At 34.8% G+C, this 24444-nt stretch overlaps 1 protein-coding gene and 2 pseudogenes across 3 annotated transcripts in view; 2 read left to right on the top strand and 1 right to left on the bottom strand.

Moving 5' to 3' along the window:
* The window catches only part of ZRANB3 (zinc finger RANBP2-type containing 3), a 191390-nt gene that overhangs the window by 125730 nt on the left and 41216 nt on the right, over nt 1-24444 (bottom strand). The window lies entirely within an intron of this gene.
* On the top strand, nt 6192-6291 carry LOC118614458 (annotated as a pseudogene).
* LOC118614058 lies at nt 6756-6874 on the top strand (annotated as a pseudogene).

Here is a 24444-nt window from a genome sequence, read left to right as displayed (position 1 = left end):
CATTTAATATTTTCAAACTTCAGTTGACTGTGGGTTACTGAAATTGTGGAAAGCAAACCTTGGAAGAAGGACATGGATTACTGTATTTACAAAACTAATTGATAAGCCAGATTTGGCCCATGAAAAGTTAATTTACAAACTTGTTTTAAGGTGGTCGGAATTACCTCTATAAATGTGGAGTTTTAATTTAAATTATAATCCAAAAATAGTACTTTAAAAATATTTTGGATTATCTGAATAACTAAAATCAGGTGCGTGTATATTTGGTGCTTTCTTTTGCATTTAGGATTCTATGAGGCATATCTTCTCCTCCCCCCCACCCCCCACACACCTACACTGAATACTTCTTATTGTAGAACGCTGAATAAATAAAGATTTCTATAATAATTAGCAGAGAAAAAAAGTAGAATAATTGAGATCTCTCTTGGCACATGTATGCAGAAAGTCATACTCATGAGGAAACTGATGTTTTTAGCCTTCAAGCTTTCAACTTTCATTATCAGTAACTATGACAGTCAATATGAAATGAATTTTTCTCTTCTTGATTACGGATATAGTTATACATCTATTTGATACATATTTCAATAACACCTCAGAGCTGACCTGATTTTTATGTGATAGAGGTGGCTGCAGTGTTTCTAAATCACTCCTCCTTAAAACTGACCTTCGGATTTGTGGCGGAGCCTGATGTTGCCTTCGCCAAGGCCCTCCTTCCCTTTTCCTTCGCTAACACAACACCAGGAGTAGTTAGTTATGTGGCACAGTGTGTGGCCACTGAGACATTATCAGAAGTCACTGGGTGGCAATTTTGGGAAAACTTGTTAAAACAGGGTCAATTCTGTTTGCAAGGGGCCTTTTGTGTCTTCCTCTCTTCCTACCTCAAACAATGATGCCAAACCCTGAACTGTAACAGCTATCTTTTGATCTATCAGGAAGAAAAGGGCAACAAGACTGTAGTGGTGTGGCTCTGACATCTCGGCTGCTGCGCCAGTATGGGCTACCTAACTAACTTCCTGTTGGGGGACAGGGGAGGGTAATCCTATCGATTTTAGCCATTACTATTTGGCTTTTTATTTTGTGTGACTGGACTCAACTGCCTATTTTTAAAAAGGTAAATATAGGATATGAATACAGTTTAAACATTAAATAGACATGAGGCTATTTTCTTTTCACTATAAAACCCAACGGCATCAATTTGGTTTCTGCAAAATAACATCATCCATCATATTAAATTAATATTGTTAAACTGAATTGGCTTTATTTTGTGATTTATTCTTAATTTTGTTCGTGTGTTCTCATTGTTAAAACATTTTCTAAAATCTATATGTATAAGGAATTTGGACCTAGTTTGGGGTTTGAATTATAAAACATCTTTAATGAACAATAAGGCTTTGGATAATTTTTTCCTTTGAAACGAGTCTGATGATTACTCAGGTTTTAGGACCTGTTTGAGGGTGAGACAGAGGCATTCATTTTGAATCCAGCCAATATTTTAATGTTTTAACATGTCTTTCTTGGTGTAACCTTTACTGTACATTTCAATAGAAGTGATTACTTCCCTCTTGTGCCTTATAGTCTTTACCCTAAAAGGACTTCTACCATAACATAAGTAATATTTAGCACATTTACTTGCTTATATGTTTGTCTAAGGGCTAGCACTATATCTGGTGCTCAAAGGTATACTCGGTGAATGCCTAAATGAATAATGTGTACCTGGTAAGATTAAAAAACAATTTTTGATATATACTTGCCCTAATTCACCTCTACATCTCCACAAAATATAGTAGAAATTATAATAGAAGTGCTCAGGTTTTACTAACATATAATTTGATAAATCCAAAAACCAGGCAAAAAAGGAATTCATAAACAAAAGGAAAGTTTCCTACTATATTCTAAGAGAGGTTCTCAGTTTGTAATAAAATTATTTGACTTATTTCTCCATCTACCTATCGACATTAAAGTATCAATGATGCACATATCTTTATTAACAAAGTAATTATAATACTGTAAATCATTCTTACTACTTATAAAATCACTTTAGACGAGATCAAGCAGATCTGACTTACTTCTTACTTGATTTTTATATAAACTACATTTTTGTTTATAACACCAAAATACTCGAATGAATGTTATTGTCTAATTAAGCCCTAAAAATTTTCTACTAATTGCTGCCAGAATAATCAACTTTTTTGACTTGCAGCTTTATAAACAAGGATAAATAATTGCATAAGGGCTAATATGTGATATAATGGCCCAGTGGAAATTATTATACAACCTGAAAACAATAATAATTCTCTCGAAACAGCTAAGCTACTTTTTTTTAACCATCTAGAAAGATGTAGAGACTATTTTCTGTTTTGCTCTTTAAAGTAAAAGTTATAGGGCAATTCTGTGCTAATGAAGTCAGACTAATGAAGCAAAATATTTCCAAGATATAATCAAGCATTAGGAACTAGTTTAATTTTCTTTAAATTTCATGAACAGAAAAAGCAATTCTCTTTAAAACTTCATCTGGTTTTTTGGTATACACAAAGGATTTGTTTATATTCTATCACATCTCTTATATACCTTGAAATTATCATAAGATTTTATGCACTTCCTGTATGTAACTGGTGTCTCATAATGGGTAAAGGAACTAAAACAAAACAAAATACTAAGTGTTGTTTTAATTTGTTTTTCGAAGTCCTAACGTATGCAGCAGATGTGGTTTGCTTTAGTCTTTCTTTTCTTCCTTCCCTATTTAACAGCCTCTAGAATTCTTTGGGTATACTTTCCATGTACTTGTGAATATTGGTGGGTAAGGATGTTGTCTGGAACTATTCAGGATGACAGGGTAGACAGATGACATGAGTAGGCTACTGAATTAACCACCTTGGAATCAACCCACTCCTGGATATTTTGTTACATATTATGTGATATATTAATTCTCTTTAGTGATTAAGCTATTTTGAGTTGAGTTTCTATTCTTGCACTTCATCCTATTGGAAACAGTGTTTATAAAACCAGTTTTTAAAGTCAATCTCATTTCCTTCTGATTATAATGGCTAAATTTGAAGCTACTGTCCTCTGTAACTCTCGAACATCCATTACCAATATTTACTTACTGACAGCGAACATCGTCATTTGGTTTTATTGAACAGAACTCATCATCGCCATCATAACAACAAAGTTTTTATGATATCTTTCCATTTCAAAGTCCTATCTTATCTCATTTGTTCACAGCTCAGCTTACTTGGCTTAGTCATTTCATAAAACAAATGAGACCAAAAAGCTGGATATAGAGGTCTAGGATATTTTAAATTTTATGCTTGCAAATAAGAGCAATATATTTTACAGAAATGCGATGAACTGCAATATATTGCAAATAAGAGCAATGTATTTTACAGAAATGCGATGAACTGCAACCAAAACAATTGTTTTGTAGTTTTTATTTTAAACAAATTTCTGACTCAAGGATAAGAACCACAGACTCAAAGCAATTGTTTAAATAATCATTAAAAATTTTTTTCTAACCAATGTCACCATAAAAATAGATGATAAAAATTATAAAAATAAAATTTTTTTTTTTGATTCTAGGTCTTAATTAGCTTTAGTTCTAAATGTCAACATGTACTATATGTCATAATAACTTCAGAACATCCAGGAAAAAAAAGTCCAAAAGGAGGCTTTAAATGTGGTCTGGAACATATGCTAAAAGCCTTAGGTACAGATTTAGTATTTGCATATGGGTGGTAACTATAATGATAGAAATGGGTGACAGCTTTAGGAACTTAGGTGGAACACAAAGAGAGAACAACTAAAGACTGAACACTAAGAGGGTGGGCAGAGGAGGATGTGCCAGGGAAAGACATAGACATGAGAGCTAAGAAGAGAATCAGGAGCAGCTGGGAGGCCCAGGAGACCTTTTCAGGAAGTAGCTGCTCTATCCTAGACACTACGAAGAGGCCGAGCTAGAAGAGAGCTGAAGCTGAAAGTTTCCTGACTATATATACTTGTCACTAGCCAAAGCAATGAAAAACGAGGACTTTTTTCCTAATTTTCAACCTCAATTTTTTCCTTTTCTTTTTTATGTTACAAGTCAGTATCATGTTAAAATATTACATTGTGCACTGTGGGGATTTTATACAAGATCACAAAAGGTATAACTCTTATGTTATTTCATATATACATATATACTTGTACTTAAAGAGAATATTTCAAGAGGGCTACACAAGAAACTGGTGGCTTCTGGTCAAGATGACAAAGTAGGTAAGCACTGCACTTGCCTCTTCTCATGACCATATTAAAATTACAACTAAACTACAAAACAACCATCATTGAGCATTGCCTATAGTCAGTGTAAACAGAAGTTCTATAAGTAAGGACATAAAGAAGAAGCCATGTGGAGACTATTAGGAGGGGTGAAGATGCAGAACAAACTGGCCCAATAGCTATATGTAGCAATAAAAAAATCAGGAGGAATATCTCAGCGGTGGAGGTCCCTTTGAAAAAGTTAGGGGTGCCAACCCCACACTAGGCTCCACAGACCAGGTCTCCAGTGCTGGGAAGAAAAGTCTCAACAACTTCTGGCTGTGAAAACCAGCGGCATTTGTGGCTGAGTGAGATGGAGGGCTCCTGGAGTACCAAGCATTCCTCTTAAAGGGTCCATGTACAGACTTAGTTGCTGAAGGACTCACTCACTCTGAGCTCCCGCTCTGGGGCAGCAGTTCAAAAGGTACCAGGGATATATGGGGAGGGACCGAATTGTCTGGCTCCAGGGCAAGAGCTGGAGGGTCAGCTTTTTCCCAGATAGAAGTGCTAGCAGATCAGTCCTTTGTTGAGCCCTTACCTACCCAGTGTGAAGACACAGGCACTGCTTTATCTGAGTCTCCATCGACCTGGCTAACATCCCATTCACTGACCCTGATGCTTCCCTGAGATCCTGCCCCACCTAACTTGCATGCCCACCCAAGTGGCATCCAGTGGCTTTTCCACACTAATGCTTAGCCTCTCCAAGGCATCTCCAAGCCCAAAACAAGTGGCAACTATCTACAGATCACTTTGTAGCTCATACCAAGTGGCCCCAGGTAGGACAAAAGAAGCAGTTGACCTTGACTAGCAACAGAGCCCCTCCCAAGAAGCCCCAGAACCAACACACCAAGCAACCAGCTTCAGACCGCACCAGAGCACCACCCAACCACCTGGAATGACATACCCAAAGGGCAGACAGGGCAGGCACCAGAGCCCTGAGAGGAGTAAGTCAGACAGAGAAAGACAAATGCCATATAATGTCACTTATATGTGGAATCTACAGAACAAAATAAATGAACAAAACAGACTCATAAATAGAGAACATTTTGATGGGTGCCAGATGGGAGGGAGGTTAAGGGAATGAGTGAAAAAAAGGATGGGATTAAGAAGCACAGATCAGTAGTTACAAAATAGTCATGGGGATGTAAAGTACAGCATAAGGAAGAGTCAAAAATATTGTAATAACTATGTACAGTGTTAGTTGGTTACTAGATTTATTGGGGTGCTCACTTCCTAAGTTATATAAATGTCTAATCATTATGTTGTATACCTGAAACTAATACAATATTGTATGTCAACTGTAACTGAAATTTTTTTAATTATGAGAAAAAAAGAAATTGGTAACTGTCGCCTCCAGAGCAGCCGATTTCTGGGACACCCTTGAGGAACATGGATTTAAAAGAGATTTCCTACTTTTGTACACATAAATATACCCCCAATTCCAAAAATAAATAACATTAAAGGGAAACAAATAAAATAAAGGCCATTTTATCACATTAAAGTTTCACAATTACGGACGAAAGTATTTTAAGACATTGCTGTGGATGGAAAAAATGTTATGAGTTAGTCCTCTGAACCCACGGTCCCTGTGGTTTGGTTTAAAGGGGAGACAGGGTAGAGATTATTAAAGTAACATTAAGTTAGCATGGGTCAAAGAGACCATACTAAAGAGTGGTATGGTATATACGTTGTATAGTATGTCATCAATCATTTATATGCTAGATGATTGAATACTGCTAATGAAGAGATTTCATATAAACATTCAAAAGTCAGTCAGTATTCTACCTGCAGTAATTCGTCCACTTCTGATGTTGAAACATGCAAGGTAATAGATTGCGCAGATTCTGTTTTCAGGTACCAAGTCCTGAACCCTGTACTTTTGCTTCAAAACACAATTAGAGTTGCTTTGGCAGCACATATACTAAAATTGGAACAATACAGAGATTAGCATAGCTCCTGCCCAAGGATTACACGCAAATTCGTGAAGTGTTTCATATTTAAAAAGAAAAACACAATTAGAGTGTTTGTATTATTTATGTTTGCCTCATTAAATTCTCAATGTAATCAAAATATGCTCTTGGAGAGTTTTGCTATTTTCTTTTTATAGAAGTCATTCATTCAAGCGATATGGGTGTAAATTATATAAAAGGTGGTTTTGTTACAATAAAGAAACTGGAGAATAGCTTCAGGTTAAACACAAATTGTTCAGTCCTGCAAGTCTTGGATTAAAAATCTAGCTGCTATGCAAAATGATTCTCAGAAATGTATAATGCTGTTCAGTTTTCTCTTTTCTATCTGTAGGAGAATTTGAGTTAAAAAACAGCAACATGTGTGTCCAAAGACTGCTATAAACATTAGAGTATGTATGTCTTGGTATTCTAAGTAAATGATTAATGTAAGGAGCCTCAACATTTTGGAAAAGAATCCGTGAAGTGAAAAGTTGCTTTTTAATGTCTTGTAGGCAGGTCTACAGCCATGCCACCCTGAACACTTCCGATCTCATCTGATCTCGGAAGCTAAGTAGGGTAGGGCCTGGTTAATACTTGGATGGGAGATCACCTAGGAATACCAGGTGCTGTAGGTGTGTGGTTTTTTTTTTTTAAAGAAAAAAAAAAAAGTCCTGTAGCCAAGCTGAATAAATTATAATTCAAGCAATTAGCAATCAATTTGGAACAAAGAATATTATTTATTTTTTGTAACAATGAAAAACTGAACTGCTTATAAAGTTCGGATAGAAATGTACAGCTGCTGCCACACCAAACTAAGTTTGGCAAACAAAATGGATATTCATTAATGAAGGAAGTTTTCTTTTCGGCTAAAGGTTAAAGTCCCTACAAATTGGACTGTATTTGCTATTTCTCAATGAGAGAAAAAGCTATTTTTATTTCCATGGATCTCTGCGATTATGGGCAGTCCCTCAACTAAAAAAAGTAGACTTCCGTTTCATTCAGATGTGGTGTAAAATTTCTATGAAGTAAGAAATTGAATTAGCCATATTTTCCCTTTTTAAATTATGGTAGCACATTAAGGTCTCCATTAGTCATCTTTCTTGTTTTTTTCCTCACTGTTGACTACTTACTTGCCCACTATTCAAGTTTCCAACATGTTCTATAGCTACTGCCCTATTTTTACTTTTGTTTTCTCCCCCAATTCCTTTCTCATTATTCTATATCTATTACCTATATTGTTTTTACTATGCACAATCTTCCTATCCATTTTTGCATAATGTTTGCAAGTAAGCTTCTGACAACTTTGTGGCCTTTTAGCCCTCATCCTTTGCAACATCTTTGTGGCATTTGACAGTTAACCCATTTACTCTCCTGTGCATCTGTTTCCCTAGGCTTCTTATATGCTGATCCTTGTTCCCTTCCTCTTTGAATTCTTCTATTTCCTTCCTTTTGCTTTCTAAATGAGAATGTTTCTCAAGGTTCTAGCATGAAAAATTTCCCCCTCGTTTTACAATTTACACATGAGAACTTCATTCATTTTTACCTCTTCTATTATCATATTTATGCATAGCTTATTTTTATTTATTGTCTTGATTCCCAAGTTACTGATCCATATTTATATCTGCCTGCTAGATGTTACACTCACAGAGTAAATAAGGTATTTATTGGGTTATTTAAAGTATTCTATCCTTCTAAAAAATCTTCTCTGGGCTCTAATTTTCCTGCCAGCTACTACCAAGTTTCTTTGCTTCCTTCTACAAGATAATTCCCTGACACGGTAATCTCTACTTAACTCTCATCTTCCTCCCTTTCCATTCTGTCTTGAAGCCACTCAAGTGAGGCTTTTCCCCACCACCATTCTATCAAAGTTGCTCTTGTCAGGCATATGAATGATTTGCCAAATCCAGTGGTCAATTCTCAGACCTCATTTTACAAGATTTCTCAGTAGCATTTAATATAGTTGTTCATTCCCTCTTTCTCAAAACAATTTCTCTACTTGGCTTCTAAGGAACCACATTATTATGTCTTTTTACACCACTGGACACTCTTCAATCTGCTTTGCTGGATCCTTCTCCTCGTTGAAACCTATAATTGTTGGAGTGCTCCAGGGCTCAGTCAATAGCTCTCTTCTTTTCTCCTGCTATACTTCCTACCTAGGTGATCTCATTTAGTCTCTTGACGTTAAGTATCATCTATTTGGTATTTTGCTTTAGAACACAAGTCTCCCTTTACCTGTGGTTTTGCTTTCAGAGGTTTCAGTTATCTTCAGTCCAAAAATATTTAGTTGAAATTTTCAGAAATAAATAAATTCTTATAATTGTGTATCATTCTGAGTAGTATGATGAAAACTCACCGTCGTTCCACTCCATCCCGCCTTAAAGTGGCTCATCTCTTTGTCTAGCATATCTGCACTGTATATGCTCCCTGCCCATTAGTTAGTTAGCCCTCTCCGTTAGCAGATCAAGGACTATGGCAGCATCATGGGGCTTGTGTTCAAGTAGCCTTTATGTGACTTTATAATGGCCCCAAAGCACATGAGCAGTGATGCTGGTAATTTGGACATGCCAAAGAAAAGCGTTTGTAAAGTGTTTCTTTTCGTGAAAAAAGTTAAAGTTCTCGACTTAATAAGGAAAGAAAAAAAATCACTTACTGATGTTCTAAGATCTACGGTAAGAATAAATGTTTTACCCATGAAATTAGGAAGAAGGAAAAAAGAAATTCAAGCTACTAATTACTAGTTTTGCTGTTGCACCTCAAACTGAAAAAGTTACAGCTACAGTGCATAGTAACTGTTTAGTTAAGATGGAAAAGGCATTATATTTTGGCTGAAAACATTAACAGAAAGCATGCTCTGATTTATGACATGTTGCTTTAGAAAATATTAAACCTATAGGAAGTCTTGAGCAAGGGATCCCCTGAAACAAGTGACACCAAGCCATTCACAGCACGTAAGGGATGGTTATAATATGAGAGAGAGAGAGAGAGAGAGAGAGAGAGAAAGGAAGAGAGACTACAGTCACATAATTTTTATTATAGTATGTTGTTATAATTATTTTATTATTTGTTGTTCATCTTTTACTGTGCCTAATTTATAAATTAAATGTTATATGTATGTACAGGAAAAAAAATAGTATATAGGATTTGTACTACCTGGATTTCAGGCATCCACTGGGGGTCTTAGAATATACCTCACAGATAAGGAGGGACTACTATAATTTTTATTGGAACACAGCCCTGCTCATTCATTTGCATACTGTTAATGGCTGTTTCGTGCAATAAGAAGAGAGCTGAATAGTAGTAATTCAGACTGTATGGCATGCAATTTTTAAAATATTTACTATTTGGCTTTCTATAGAAAAAGTTTGCCAGTCCCTGTTTTAGAATATATCCATGAATCGCTTTTTAAGAATTAGTGACCTAAAGGAAGTTTCTGGTATCATGCTAAAGAGTTATCAGTTTGGTATAATAAATAAAACCTTTCCATTAAGATTGGAGGAAGAAACAAAATGTGTATTTATCAGGAGATTGAACACACAGAGCCCATACCAAAACATGTAACTTTATAAGAATAAGTTCAAAGTACTATGCTTGATTATAAAAACAGAAGTGTTATAAACTCAGAATTGAGAAAATACAAAATAAGTTTTGTATTGCCTGTTAAAAAATCATATCCCACACATAGAAAGAACTACAATGTCACAGAGATAGTGAATTAAAGAAAAGGTAGTCTCAAATTGATAGAATCTTATGTTTCAATCCTGCAGGCCAAATACTGAGATCCTTCTCTTTCAAAAGCATATTATTAACATCCTTTACAAATAGCACTGAAACTGCAACACAATTATAAATGAATGACATGAAATATTAGCATCGTAATATTTTTATAACATTTTGACAACATCTTGGATTTAAGGTACCTAAAAAAAAATCTGCTAATCTCGTATGCTTTTGCTTTAAGAACATATTGAATGTCTATAAAAAGCCAATCTAGGAACTGAGGTGCTATAATCAATCAACTACAGTTTATATGTCTTCGCTTTCATTCCTTCTTGGGTGCAGCCTAGTGAGTAAGTGCTACTCTAAACCTTGAGTCTGTGGTCTTATTTCCCACTACATAGTACATATTTTAAAACTCTGTGAACTTAAGTTGATTGAATATTTAATGTCACCTGTTGAATGTACCATTAAAAACCTAATGTTATCTGAGGCTTGAGTTTAAAAACACTGTATTTCTTTTTTTCAATATTATTAAGATATGATTGACAAATAAAAATTATATGTTCCAGATGTATAATGTGTTGTTTTGAGGTACATATACATTGTGAAATGATTACAACAATCAAGTTAACATACCTATCACCTCTCATAGTTACCATTTTTTGTGTATATAGTAAGAACATTTGAGATCTACTCTCTTGGCAAATTTCGAGTATACCAATATGTTATTATTAATTACAGTCACCATGCTGTACATTAGGTCTCCAGAAATTATTCATCTTATAATGAAAATCTGTATACTTTGACCTACATCTCCCCTCTCCTCCCACCAATCCCCTGATAACCACCATTCTACTGTTACTATAAGTTTGACCTTTTTTTTTTAGATTCCACGTATAAGAGAGATCATGCAGTATTTGACTTTTTTTGTGTCTGGCTTATTTCACTTAGCATAATGTCCTCCAGGTTTATCAATGTTGCCACTTGGCAGAACTAACTTCTTTTTAAAGGCTGAATAATATTCGTGCATGTGTGTGTGTGTGTGTGTGTGTGTGTGTGTGAGATATATATACAGTTTTCTTTATCCATTCACTTATCACAGACAGCTATCTTATCTCGGCTATTATGAATAATGCTACAATGAAGATGGGAGTGGAAATATCTCTTCCAGGTAGTGATCTCATTTCCTTTGTCTATATACCCAGAGGAGGATTGCTGGATCATAATGTTGCAAAAAAAAATCAGACCAGGGAGAAACCAAGCAACGCTCAGAAAGATGGAGAACTCAGGTTTAATACACAGGCAGTCCCAGAGGAGCCAGTGCTCTGAAGATCCCTGAGCTTAGTTGCAACTTTGCTTAAATAGGGCTTATTTGGCATGGACTGATTAGTTAATTTGTCCTCAGATGGTTACAGAGTGCAGGAGTTGCTATGAGGTTCAGGCAGTTACATTTGTTGCTTAGAAAGAACAAGCAAAAGGGAGGATGAGTTAATTTCGAGTATGACCTATGCAGCAAACATATATACAGAAGCAGAACAAAGAGCTAATTAGCCTTTTGAGTGTAAATTCCTCTTCAATATGGTAAATATATTTCTAATTTTTTGAAGAAACTCCATACTGTTTTTCATTAATGGCTGTACCAATTTATACTGCCACCAACGGTCCATATCCTCAATACATGTTACCATTTGATTTTTTGATAATAGCTGTACTAACAGGTAGAAGGTGATATCTCAATGTGATTTTGATTTGTAGTCCCTTGAAGATTAGTGATGTTGAGCACCTTTTCATATACCTGTTGGCTATTTGTACATCTTCTTTGGAAAAATGTCTATTCAAGTCCTTTGCCCATTTTTTTTGATCACCATGTATTTGTTTTATTTGTTTGTTTTGCTATTGAGTTATGTGTTCTTTATATATTTTGGATATTAATCCTTACTAGATATCTTTTGCAAATGTTTTCTCTCATCTGTAGGTTGTCTTTTCATTTTGTTGATTTGTTTCCTCTACTGAACACTTTTTCCTTTGCTGTAGTCCCACTTATTTATTTATTTTTGTTTTTGTTGTCAAATCCAAAAAAAAATCATTGCTATAACCAATGTCCAGAAGGTCACCCCCTGTGTTTTTTTCTAGGAGTTTTAGTTTCAAATCTTATGTTTAAATCTTTACTCTGTTTTGAATTGATTTTTGTGTATCGTGTAAGATATGGATCCAATTTCATTCTTTTGCATACGAATATCCAGTTTTCCCAACAAACAGGGTGATGGGTTAAAAGTTTATGAAACAAGACTCCCAGATCTCATAGTTGATACAATGTCATACCACACCCTAGCAAAAGTTTCAGTCTATCCCCTGGAGAGGGTGAAACAAAGTGTATAAATAGGCAGAGATGGATCACTAAACATTTAAGAACAGGTAATAATATGAAAGATAATTCAAAACACACAGAAAGAGATCAAGGTAAAGAAAACAGTGAATATTCAAAGAGAAAAGAACTCAAGAAAAGTTTCATTAATACCCTCAGAGAAGAGGCCTCAATCATGAAGCTAGAACAGAATACTAATAAGAAATACTCAGAGAACAAAACAGAGCTCTTGGAAATTAAAACTATAATAGCAGAGATTAAAAGCTCACTAGAAGAACAAGAAGAAAGTTGAGGAAAATTCTCACAAAGGAGGCCAAAAAGATAATGGGTTGAAAAAAAGGTAAAAAAGAGACAAAAATGTTAGATTACCAATTCAAGACATCCAATATATAAATTATGTACAAAGAAAAAAAGAGAAACAGGGAGGATATATAAATAATATTCATATTAACATTAATAGTTCTTTTAAAATTCCCCAAATAAAAGGAACAAGTTTCCATACTGAATTGGCCCAACCAGTATCTAGAATAAAGTACAAAAATAACCCAATGGATACTTACTAAAACTGGAGGGGAAAAGATTGTAACATAAGCACATTATTTAGAGATATGGTATGAATAGCCAAAGACTTAAAAGAGTTGAAAGTGATAGCTCTAGAGAATTTGAAATTGTAGAGAGGAAGGCTGGGGGAATACCAGGAGATGGCTATTTTTAATAAGGAGCCTTACGAGCTACTGACTTATTAAACAATGTACACATAAAACTTTGAAAGTAAAATTAGAAATCAAATCAAGACTTTTCCAATATGTAAAAACAAACCAGTTATAATGCATTAGACCAAAAGTATTCATTTCTTCATTAAAAGAACTCTGGTTCTTAATGGCATGAATATCACAAGAATTATGCTTTTTTGCTCTGTCTGTTGAATTCCAGTAACCTGCTTTAAGGACTTTAATGAACAATTATTCTGAGAGCTCAATTCAACTCCCTCAAAAAATATTTACTAAGCTCCTAACATGTGATAAGTTCTGAAGATAAAAAGACAAAAATATCCTAGATGAAAAAATCTAGAGCTTATGGAGACTTAGTCAAAATTAAAATGTGCATTTATTTAATAGATGGAATTCTGTCATATAAAGTTTGAGATAATCTTATTCTAGAGGACATACATAGGACCAATGGGAAGAAGCTATAGAAAGTAAAACTCCAGCTCAATACTAGTTCTCCCATAATAAGAATAAACCAAATTTCAAGACTTGCTATAGAGCTGCGATAATGAAAATAATGTGGCATTTATATTAGGACAGATATATGGATCAACAGAGTCAAGAAATATACTCATACATGTACAGTCAACTGATTTGAAACAAAGGTACCAAGGTAATCGGATGGGGAAAGAACAGTCTTCAACAAATGATATCAGAACAAATAGACATGTGATGAAAAGAAACAAAACCCTCAACCTATATCTGACACTATATACAAAAATTGAGTCAAAATGGATTATAGAACTATATGAAAGAGATAAAACTATTAAATTTGTGCAAGGGAAGATAGGAAAAATCTTTGTGACTTTGGATTAGGCTTTTTCTTAGATAAGACTCAAAAAGTACAGAGTATTAAAAATTGATAAATTGGACTTCTTCAAAATTAACATCTGTTCTTCAAAATACACTGCTAAGACAAGTCATGGCTAGGAGAATATGTAAAAGCTGATAAAAGACTTTTATTCAGAATATATAAATAACTCATACAGTTCAATAAGAAGAAGATAATCCAATTTTTTAATGGGCAAAAGATTTTAATAGACACTCCACCAATATAAATGTACAGGTGGCCAGTAAGCACACAAAATGTGCTCAACATCATTAGTCATCTGAGAACTGTAAATTAAAACCACAATAAGATACCATTACATACACCTATTAGAATGGCTAAAATTAAAAAGATTTGTAATGCCAAATGTTGGCAAGGACGCAGAGTGACTAGAATCCTCACGTATTTGCTGGCAGAAATGAAAAATATATACCCACTTTAAAAAACAGAACAGTAGTCTCATAAATTTAAACATACATTTACCACACATCCCAGCAATCCCACTCCTAAGTATTTACGTGAGAAAGAAAAACATGTCCTCACAGAGACCTGCATGTGAAGGTTTACAGTAGCTTTATCCAAAACCATGAAAAACTTTAATCCAAAATGTCCATCAACAGGTGAATGGCTAGACAAATTTTGGTACGTCTATACAATGGTATATTAGTCATCAATAAAAAGAAATGATACATTCAACAAATAAATCAGTCTCAAAAGTTTTATGTTAGAGAAAGAAGCCAGACACAAAATGCTGCATATTGTATGATTCCAGTTATATGGCAGTCTCGAAAAAAAACAATCTATAGGGACTGAAATCAGATTAGTTGTTGCCAAGAGTTAGAGGTTAAGAGAGGGGACTGATTACCTAGGGGCACAAGGGAACCTCCTAGAGTGATGCAAGTCTTCTGCATCTTGATTTGGATGTTTACACAATTGTATAACTTTGTCCAGACACATCTAACTGCACACTTTAAAAGGGTTAATTTTACTATAAGTAAATTATACTTCAATAAATCTGTCTTTAAAAAGTATTTTAATAAATAACCATTATTGTACTAAAGATGTCAGTGAGACTAAAATTATTGAGATTATTTATAAAGTTAATGAAAGTCAGCATGTTGTGTGTACTCAAGTATTATTTTTAAGATGAGATAGTCTTCGTGCCTTAAGATTAAAAAAGCAACAGGAGGATGTTAGAATGAAGAAATAAGAAGCTATCAGGAAGTCAAGGACACAAAAATAGCACATATGAGCATCTCTCAATTACACAATTGGGATGTTTTTAACTGTCAAAAGAATCCCAAATAGACCATAATAAAAAAAATTAGAATGTAAGTATTTCTAGAGAAATCTTAAAAATAAATATTCACTCAAATACATAAAACATTTATGTGAAAATGGGGATTTTTAATGCTCTCAAAAAGTTATAAAATTATATTGCTTTTTTTTCTGAAATTTTAAGTCAAGATAAGCACTTAACACAAAAACTAAATCTAAAAGTGATAGTAAAAGGAAATTATACACAAATGATTTTCTGACAATTAAGAAAGCATGGATCTAAAGTTTGGTAAGCTTTGTAGTTTTAAGAGGTAAAAGTAGCTGACAATCTGGGCTGATAACATTTATAGATGCCAGGTATTTTTGTGGATGGTTAACACTGGGCACTCAGGTAGATCTTAACCTTTAGATCAACTATTCTTCTGTCCCTTCCCTTCCACCAGGCCTCAGTTAACCCATCTGAAAAGCAGGAAAGTCTTAAATGAAACACCTTAACCAAGGCCAGAAAGGAGCAAATGAAATGTTGGGAGCTGGAGTTGAAGGGCTATGCCTTCAATAAGAGGGTGACTTCCTATTAAAGAGGCTGGCAACAATGTTCTACTTCATTGTTTCACATGTACCAGGGGGAAATGCTCCTTGACTGCAAATAGCCATAGCTATATGGCATTAGGAGTGTGTGCCTCTGGAAAGGCCAAGCTAAAATAAAGTGCTTATTTCTCCCACGCTCCAAGGAGAAATCCTTGAGTCAAACAGTAGAGTCTGCATATTTTACAGTTGGGGAGACCATATCAAGTGCCAGGGCTGGTAGTCTAACCTATGTACCCTGGACTAGAATTTTGTCAGGTCTAGGTAAACTGAGTTTACCTAGAGGTTATTTGGTGTGGTTAAGGAGAAATGAGTCCTCTGTGATAGAAGATCTTGTCATAAACCAGAGTTAAATGAGCAGTAGGTCCAAGATGGGACTCACAGACCTTTCCTTTTCAGAGTACACCCTAAATAGGCTCACCCTGTGCTGGAAGTTTATAAAATTCTCAGGCTCAAATTTAAAACACTAGATGAATTTGGCAAACAAAGAGAATTTCTGGAGGAAAACTGATCAAGGGTAACAACCCCAGTCAGGAGAAAACATGTTAACGTCCAAACATTGACAAGGAGATATGAGTCCCTTGCCTGTTTGTTTATTTGTAGACACCCTTGGTGAAGGGCACAAAGTCAAACAGCTGCAAAATAGGAAGGTCATGGGTAAACAAAGAGAAGACAGAATGGGACAAACTCTAAAGAGGTAAATTAGAATAAAACTAGGATTAGACAGCAAAGCCAGGATTAGATGGCATGTTCTGAAATACTGGTTTGAGGGCAACTGGAGGGGCAGTTTAGGAGCTAACAACAGGAACACAGTCCACCACCAACTAAAACAGTGTACTAGCACACCTCAAACACAGGGCTAGAAGGGAAAAGTTAAGGGGACAGAGTTTGCCTTACAAACCTGAAAAGACGTAGGTTAATTTATACATACCCAGAGCTTTACTATCACCAACCTGTTTTGCCATTTACTATCAAGTGTACTTTATAGGCCAAACTATTTATTTGTTTAAAAGGTAGAATACAAATTAGTTCAAGCCTCACTACCCATAAAGAAGATGAATGACAGAAGGGTGCGTTACATATACAGTCCAAAAAACACACACAATACTTTGGTATATGAAAAGGTAATTTCATGCTTATTTTCATAATAATTTAATACCCAAATGCAATTTTCTTGGCAATAACTCCTAAACTTATTTTAGCCAAATCTACAAACAGAAAAGCTATGCACAAGAATCTTCATAGCAGTACCCTTCATAAAAAGCTAAAACTGGAAATGACACAAATGTCTATCAATAGTAGAACGGATAAATAAATTGTGGCATATCCTTAAAACAGAATTCCACACAACAAGGAGAATGAGCAAACTACAGCTATACAATATGACAGGAAAATTTCACGAACATGCCGTTCAGGGAAGGAAGCCAAAGACAAATGAGTGTAATGTACAATTCCATTTATATAATGTTCAGAAACAAAACAAAACAAAAAACTAGTCAATGGTTTTGAAAGTCAGAACCATGGTTGGAGAAGGAGAGGACAGCAACTGAAGGCAGTGCACCCTGAACTTCCTGGGTTTGGGCAATGTAATTCTTCACCTAGATGATAGTCACACAGGAGTGTTCCTTTTGCAAAAAATTCACAGAGCTGTTCAGTTACGATGAGGGCATCTGTACAAATGATATACTTTAGTAGAAAGTTTACTTTAAAAAAGTCGGTATGAAACTTCCTGAAAAGATCGTTTTTAAAAGTTTAGAATTATTTTTAAACAAAATGACACCCTAATTTATCAATTTTATAAATTTTGATTCTCATAAACATTTTAAATATTTACTAAATCTCATAAATAATTCTCATAATAAACATTTTATTATTTCAAAATGTAAGGGAATGATGCTTTTCTATTCATTTTTTTAAATCAATGTAGTTCATGAGCATAGTTTTTATTTTTTAAGAAGCACATAGCGGAGCTTATAATGAAGAACAATTGTCCCCATCTTCATTCCTCTTTACCCTCAGTCCCAAAAGAACTCCTGAAAGGCAACCTTAATAATCTTAGGTACTATGCTTATTTTGCAACTTCATTACTCATCAATTCCAGATATATTATCTATTGACATCTGTAGAAAGAGAAAATCATAAAGTCATATTCTTTAATTCTAGCCTAATTAGTATCTTTGAGGTCTGGGCACTAGGCTCCAGTTAACAGTTGTTAATGAAGAAATTTTAAAAACAGAATACTGATTTTCAAAAGCTTTCCAGGGGATTCTAATGCATAGCCAAGATTGATAAAAGCTGAGGTGATTAGAGAAGGAAAAGGCTGGAATACATGTAAATTTCTATTATTATAAAATTTAAAACAAAATTATAATAATTTTGTAGTTCACATTCAAAAAGTTCAGCTTCTGCCTAAGTTATCTGCTAAGAAAGAAAAGTGACTTTATTGAAATATTAAGAGTTTTGTTTTGATTTTTATAAGGTCTATTAACACTTAAGCTGGTGTCTAAAATTTTTGCTGGAGAAAACTACATTTGTTGAAATGTCTTTTATAGAAAATTGTCTATTCATTAAAAACTGTTAACTATGTTTGCTATAGTAAGTTGATTTTAATATCCAGATAAGTTATTCATAATTACCTCACTGATCTAGCTCTAGATATGATCAAGCTCTAGTTAACTCAATCTATACAAAAAGACAGTACAGATTCTCACAAACTTAGGAACATGACTCAAGCGGCATTTCCTCTCTGCAAGCAAAATAAAATGATTAACATACTAACTTTGAAACAAAATGCTGAATGTGACTTGTCACCACATCCCACTATGAAAGAAAATTTGGCTCCCCAGTAAGGAAAGTTTGGCTCACTACAAGCACCCTCCTACTTCACCTCCTCCTCCTTTTGCCCAATGAGATAGCTATAAGAATGACTACACTATTCATCACATGTATAACTTTAGAGACTATATTTCAGCTTCTAGTTCTAGTTACAGAAACTTTAGACTACTGGATCCCAAATCTGATTACATGCTGGAATCTCTGACAAACTTAAAAAAAAAACAAATAAATGAAACAAACAAGCTCATACATAGGTCCCACTCTCAAGGATTTTCATTTAATCAGTATGATGCAGTTTGGCAACAAAATTTTGAAAGCTTTCCAGGTAATTCTAATATCAACAAAGTTTGAGAACCGCTATGTAACATGAAGATTTTAGTAGTAGCAGTCATGCCGGCTCTTCCTAGCATCTCTTCCATTTACTTTTTCATTTTTCGCATTTTTTAGGTTGATAAAATATAGGTTATATTCTATAATCATACTTAAAACTTCCATACTCTGAATAGAAAGTTCTTTTTTAAAAATGATAATCAATATACAGCATACACAATGTTAGGGTTTAAATGAATACTGTTCATAGCAGAACCAAGAAGTGTGCTCAGGTTGCATTTCCTTCTCTACTATGCTGCCTCAAGGTCAGAAGTCTCTTTTTCTTTAATTCCATTAATTTCTCAAAATCATATTATTTTAATCTGGACATTAACTTTTTTACCTAGTTATTTTATACTAGATTTTCTGACCATCTTTTTTGTTTTTATTGAGGAAAAAAAAATGTCTGTTTAACCACAATGCCAATATTATCCTCCCTGTTATTAATCCTACTTTGTCAATTTTTACAAAACTGAATTCCTCCTTTAATATGGTCTGATTGCTTCTCTTGCGTGATGCATAAATGTCATCTGGAACTTTTACTCACTGAACTTTTAGGTCATTTTCACTGGTCGTTGTATCCTCTCTTGGTTCTCACATTGTTTTAACATAAAAAATCTCAACTACCAAGTTGATAAATGTCATTTATCTCTTCATTTGACTGCACATATATTCAAGTGTGAAAATGGCTTTAATTTGACCTCATGTTTTCTATAGTTTGCTTGGGTATAGAATTCTAGGTTAAAATTCAGTTTTCTTCAAAGCTTTGATGAAATTACCCCACTGTCTTATAGTGTTCACACTCCACTTTTGTTTCTTTTCTCTAGAAGATTTTTGGGATCTTGTATATAACCCTGATATTTTGAAATTTCACAAGAATGTGTTTCCTTCATTCTACTTGGTACTCGGGGAGACCTTTTAATCTAGAAATTCATGCCTTTCTTCACCTTTCACTATAAACACCCCAAATTTATTGCAAGCTTAAGCGATAGGAACTGTATTAGTTCGAGGATGGCAGTAAAGTACAGAAAGAACAAACAGTTTGTAGTCACAGGGCTAAAATCTTAGTGAGGGGAACAAAATAAACAATATAAGTTAAATGGATAGTATATTAGATAGTGATAAGTCCTAAGTTTAAAAAAGCAAGAAACTGGAAAATGAAATAGTAGGGAAGAAGGCATGGAAATATGGTTAGGGTGGCCAAGGAAGGCCTCACACAGAAAGTGGATTTTGGATAAAGACCTGAAACAAGTAAGGAAACTAAGGCATGAGGGTTAGCATGGCTGGGGGAGGCCATTCCAGGCAAAGGGAAAGTAAGTACAAAGGTTCTGAGACAGATGTATGTCTGGAGCAGCAAAGTGAGCTGAGTGAAGGAGAGGAGGAGGTTATGAAGTTAGAAAGGATGTGGGGAGCAAGATTCTGTAGGCTCTAGTCAGTCTTGGTGACTTTGGCTTTCACTCTGTGATAAGATACCCTCACTGGGAGAATCTGAGCAGAAGAGTGACAGGATCCCATTAATGTTAAACAGGCTTATTCTAACTGCTCTGTTGAGAACACATACAGAAGGAAAGGTCAGTTAGAAGAAAACAGTTGGAAGCCTGCTTAATAATGTCAGATAGAGATGATGGTGGCTTGAAAACAGGGGAAGCAGTGAGGATAGTGGGAAGAGTATCAACTTCTATACATATTTTGAAGGTAAACTTGACAGAATATTCTAATGCAGTGGACGTATTGCATGAAGGGAAGTGGCCAAGAATCAACTTAAAGTCATTGGTCTGAGGAAATGGAAGAATGAAGATATCAATAACTGAGATCAGATAGACTGAAAGAGAAGCCAGTTTCTCTCTGGCACATACCAGGAGTTTGGTTTTAGCTTTATTAAGTTTGAGATATCTATTAAACATCTAAGTAGGATGTTAAATAACCAGTTGGATATACAGAGCTGAAGAGTAGATAAGAAGTCTGGTCTGGAGTTACATATTTGTGAGCCATCAGCATATAGATGCCATTTTAGATGTTGAAACTTGATGAAATCTCCTAGGGAAGGCATAGAAAAAAAAGAAGAAATATCCAAGGACTATGCTCTAGGACACCCTATCTCTTAGAAGAAGGAGCCATGAGTAATAGCCTGCATAAGCCACTATGAAGAAGTAGCCAAGAAAATGACCATCCAATTATGGGGGTCTAAAGAAGTCAGTGATTCCTTTATACACACACACACACACACACACACACACACACACTATTAAATTGCACAGAATTTTAACAACAATCATTTCAGGGTTGTAGACTGATGCAGAAAGCAAATTAAGAACATTTATTCTTGAAATTTATTTTTGAAATCATACTAAAGCTCTAAGCAAGAACAGCAGAAGACTATAGCCTTTTGCCTGAGGTTGGTCCCACTGCACCCCACACCCACCAATTCTGTTGGCAAGAATAGTAGTTTCTTTGTTTTTAACTTTTTTAATTGTGGTAAAATACACATATAAAATAACATAAAATATACCAATTTAATTGCCAGCCAAAGCCGGAATCAACTGCTAGACATGTGACTGACAAAGCCTTCAAGATGACTTCAGCCCTGCCACTGTCTGACTACAACTGCATGGAACACTGAGTGAGAACTTCTCAGCTGAGCTCAGCCAAACCTCTGAAACATGGAGAAAGTAAAACAACCGCTATTTTAAGCCTCTAAGCTTTGTGGTGATTTATTATGCAGCAACAGGTAATCAGAATAAGAACAATCACTGAGCACCTAATCTGTGCCAGGCACTGTGCCAAGCACCTTCCAATGATCATTGTATTTCATCCACACAACTATTTAATGAGGTGTTATTATTACTCGCTTTGTAATGAGCAAAATGAGATTAAAAGAGGCTAAATAAGGCCATGATAAAGGTAGAACTGACACTAAAACAAAGGTCTCCCTCACTCCAAAGTTGAAGTTTGTTTGATTAGAAATTCTCTATGATGAATGATAATAATAATAACGATAATAACTCATTTATTGAAAGCTTCTATACCAGTCACTTTTCTTAGCCAGTCACTTTTTGTAGCATTTCACATGTTCTGTTTTAATCCTCACAAATGCCCTATGGTGCAGGTACTATTATTATTTTGTTTTCACAGATTAAGAAGCTGAGGCACATCTCATTAATCTTCAGAGAAATGTAAATTAAAATCACAATGAGATATCGCCCCACACCTGTCAAAATGACTATCATCAACAAATCAACAAATAATTGTTGGCAAGGATATGGAGGAAAGGGAATCCTCATGTACTATTGGTGGGATTATAAATTGGTACAGCCTCTATGGAAAAGAGTATGGCATGTCCTCAAAATATTAAAAGCAGAACTACCATAAGACTCAGCAATTCCATTTTTGGGTATTTATCTGAAGAAATCCAAAACACTAATTCAAAGGACATATGCACCCCTATGTTCATTGCAGCATTATTTACAACAGCCAAGATACAGAAGCTACCTAAGGTTCCACTGATGAACAGAGAAAGAAAAAGTGGTACATATATATAATAGAATATTACTTGGCCATAAAAAGACTGAAATCTTGACATGTGCAACAACCTGATGGATTTAGAGGGTATTATGCTAAGGTAAAGAAGTCAGAGAAAGACTAACTCCATATGATTTCACTTTTATGTGGCATCTAGAAAAACAAAACAAAACAAGAAACAAACTCATAGATAAAAAGAACATTTGATGGTTGCCAGATGGGAGAGGGTTTGGAGGATGGGTAAAAAAAGGGAAGGGATTAAGATGTACAAGTTGCCAGTTATAAAAATAGTCATAGGTATATAAAGTACAACATACAGAATATAGTCAATAACATTGTAATAACTATGCATGGTGTCAGATGGGCACTAGACTTATCAGGATGATTTCTTCCTACGTTATATAAATGTCTAGTCACTGTGTTGTACACCTAAAGCTAATGTAATATTGTATATCAACTATAATTGAAAAAATATTAATAAAAAATAAAATTTTTTTTAAAAAGTTGAGGCACAGCAAGCTGAAGTAACTTGCTCCAAGTCAAATAGCTAATAAATGGAAGAGCTACCACTTACAATAAGGCGATAAATCTTCAGAACCTTCTCCTGTTGCTTTTATATTATTCTTTAAATTACAGAAAGCATTCTAGCTAAGATACAGTAACAGAGATTTATCTTCCTACCTAAAATAACCCCCACAACAACAAAATAATTAAGCAATGCTTGTCAAGACATGGTATATGAGGCAACAAGGGGCAGTGATCCCTAAAAAACAGAAACCAAAGGATGTGAGCTCTAAAAGTACCAAAGCTTACTGCCTACAGAGAACTTCCAAGAGGAACCTAGGCAGCGCCCGATAGTCTCCACGGTTTCCCTGAGTTGAGGAGATGGTGCTGGGAGTCTGGGGGAACCAGACTCCGAGACCTACAGAGGGGCCCCTCTTTAGCCAAGGACTGATCAGGGCATGCCTGTGAGCAAACTACCTGAGTCTAGGGAAAAAATCACTTGCAAGATCAGAGAGAACAATCTCCACACCAGGAATAGTTCCCAACCAAATAAGTGGTAAACAGAATGTCTATAAATTAGGTTTAATGACAAGTTCATAATATAGGCTTTTGCTATAGATAAATATAATCAATATTAATATTACAGTATTATGGTATTATAGTTTCATACTATGAATATGGGTCTAAAATTGTGAGCTTTAAACTGAAGATACTGTACTTACACTGACCAGACAGTTCTGAATAGGCTCTTTGGCACTCGGGTATAATGAAAAGACATTAGTTCTGAAGTTAAAACTCTTCAAATAAAAGTTCTGCCATTTTCTGAGTGAGAAAACTTAAATTCATTGAGCCTAGTTTCTTCATTAGCAAAACCAAAGCAACAAACAGTATGTCTCTAAATATTGTTAGGAGGATTAAATAATTTAAAGCATGTAAATCATTTAACAGAGTCTCTAGGCAAAGTAAGAATTCAATAAACATTTCTGGCCTGGAAAAGGCTGAATTGGATGTAAATTCAAATGGAATATAAAGTAGAGTAAAAACATTTATTACCTTATTTTTTCAATCTTCAGAGATACACTTGCATATATATATGAATAAATTGCTGTGTCACCAATAAACAATTTAAGGACTAGAAAAAAAAAAAACTATAAAGGCACCAACAGACACTTTCCCCAACAAATCTATTAGCATAGAAGTCTTCTTTACTTTGGCCGATTACAGCTAGTGCAAAGCTCCTACTTCCCTGTAAATGAGACCCCAAGTGTCATTTTCAACATTGTTCCCAAAGGCTGCATTCAGTTATAATCGATGACTATGATTCCATATAACTAAGATACAAACATACACAGTATTTAAAAGCCTGTGATTTGCTTTAAAAAATATCCATTGGGGAATAGGGCTCGGAGGATCTACTTGGGTTAGTAACTATCAAAG

The sequence above is a fragment of the Rousettus aegyptiacus genome, unplaced genomic scaffold (assembly GCF_014176215.1).
Source record: "Rousettus aegyptiacus isolate mRouAeg1 unplaced genomic scaffold, mRouAeg1.p scaffold_m13_p_2, whole genome shotgun sequence".
Lineage (NCBI taxonomy): Eukaryota > Metazoa > Chordata > Mammalia > Chiroptera > Pteropodidae > Rousettus > Rousettus aegyptiacus.
The sequence above is the reverse complement of the archived record's forward strand: the minus strand, read 5'-3'. Positions and strand labels throughout refer to the sequence as shown.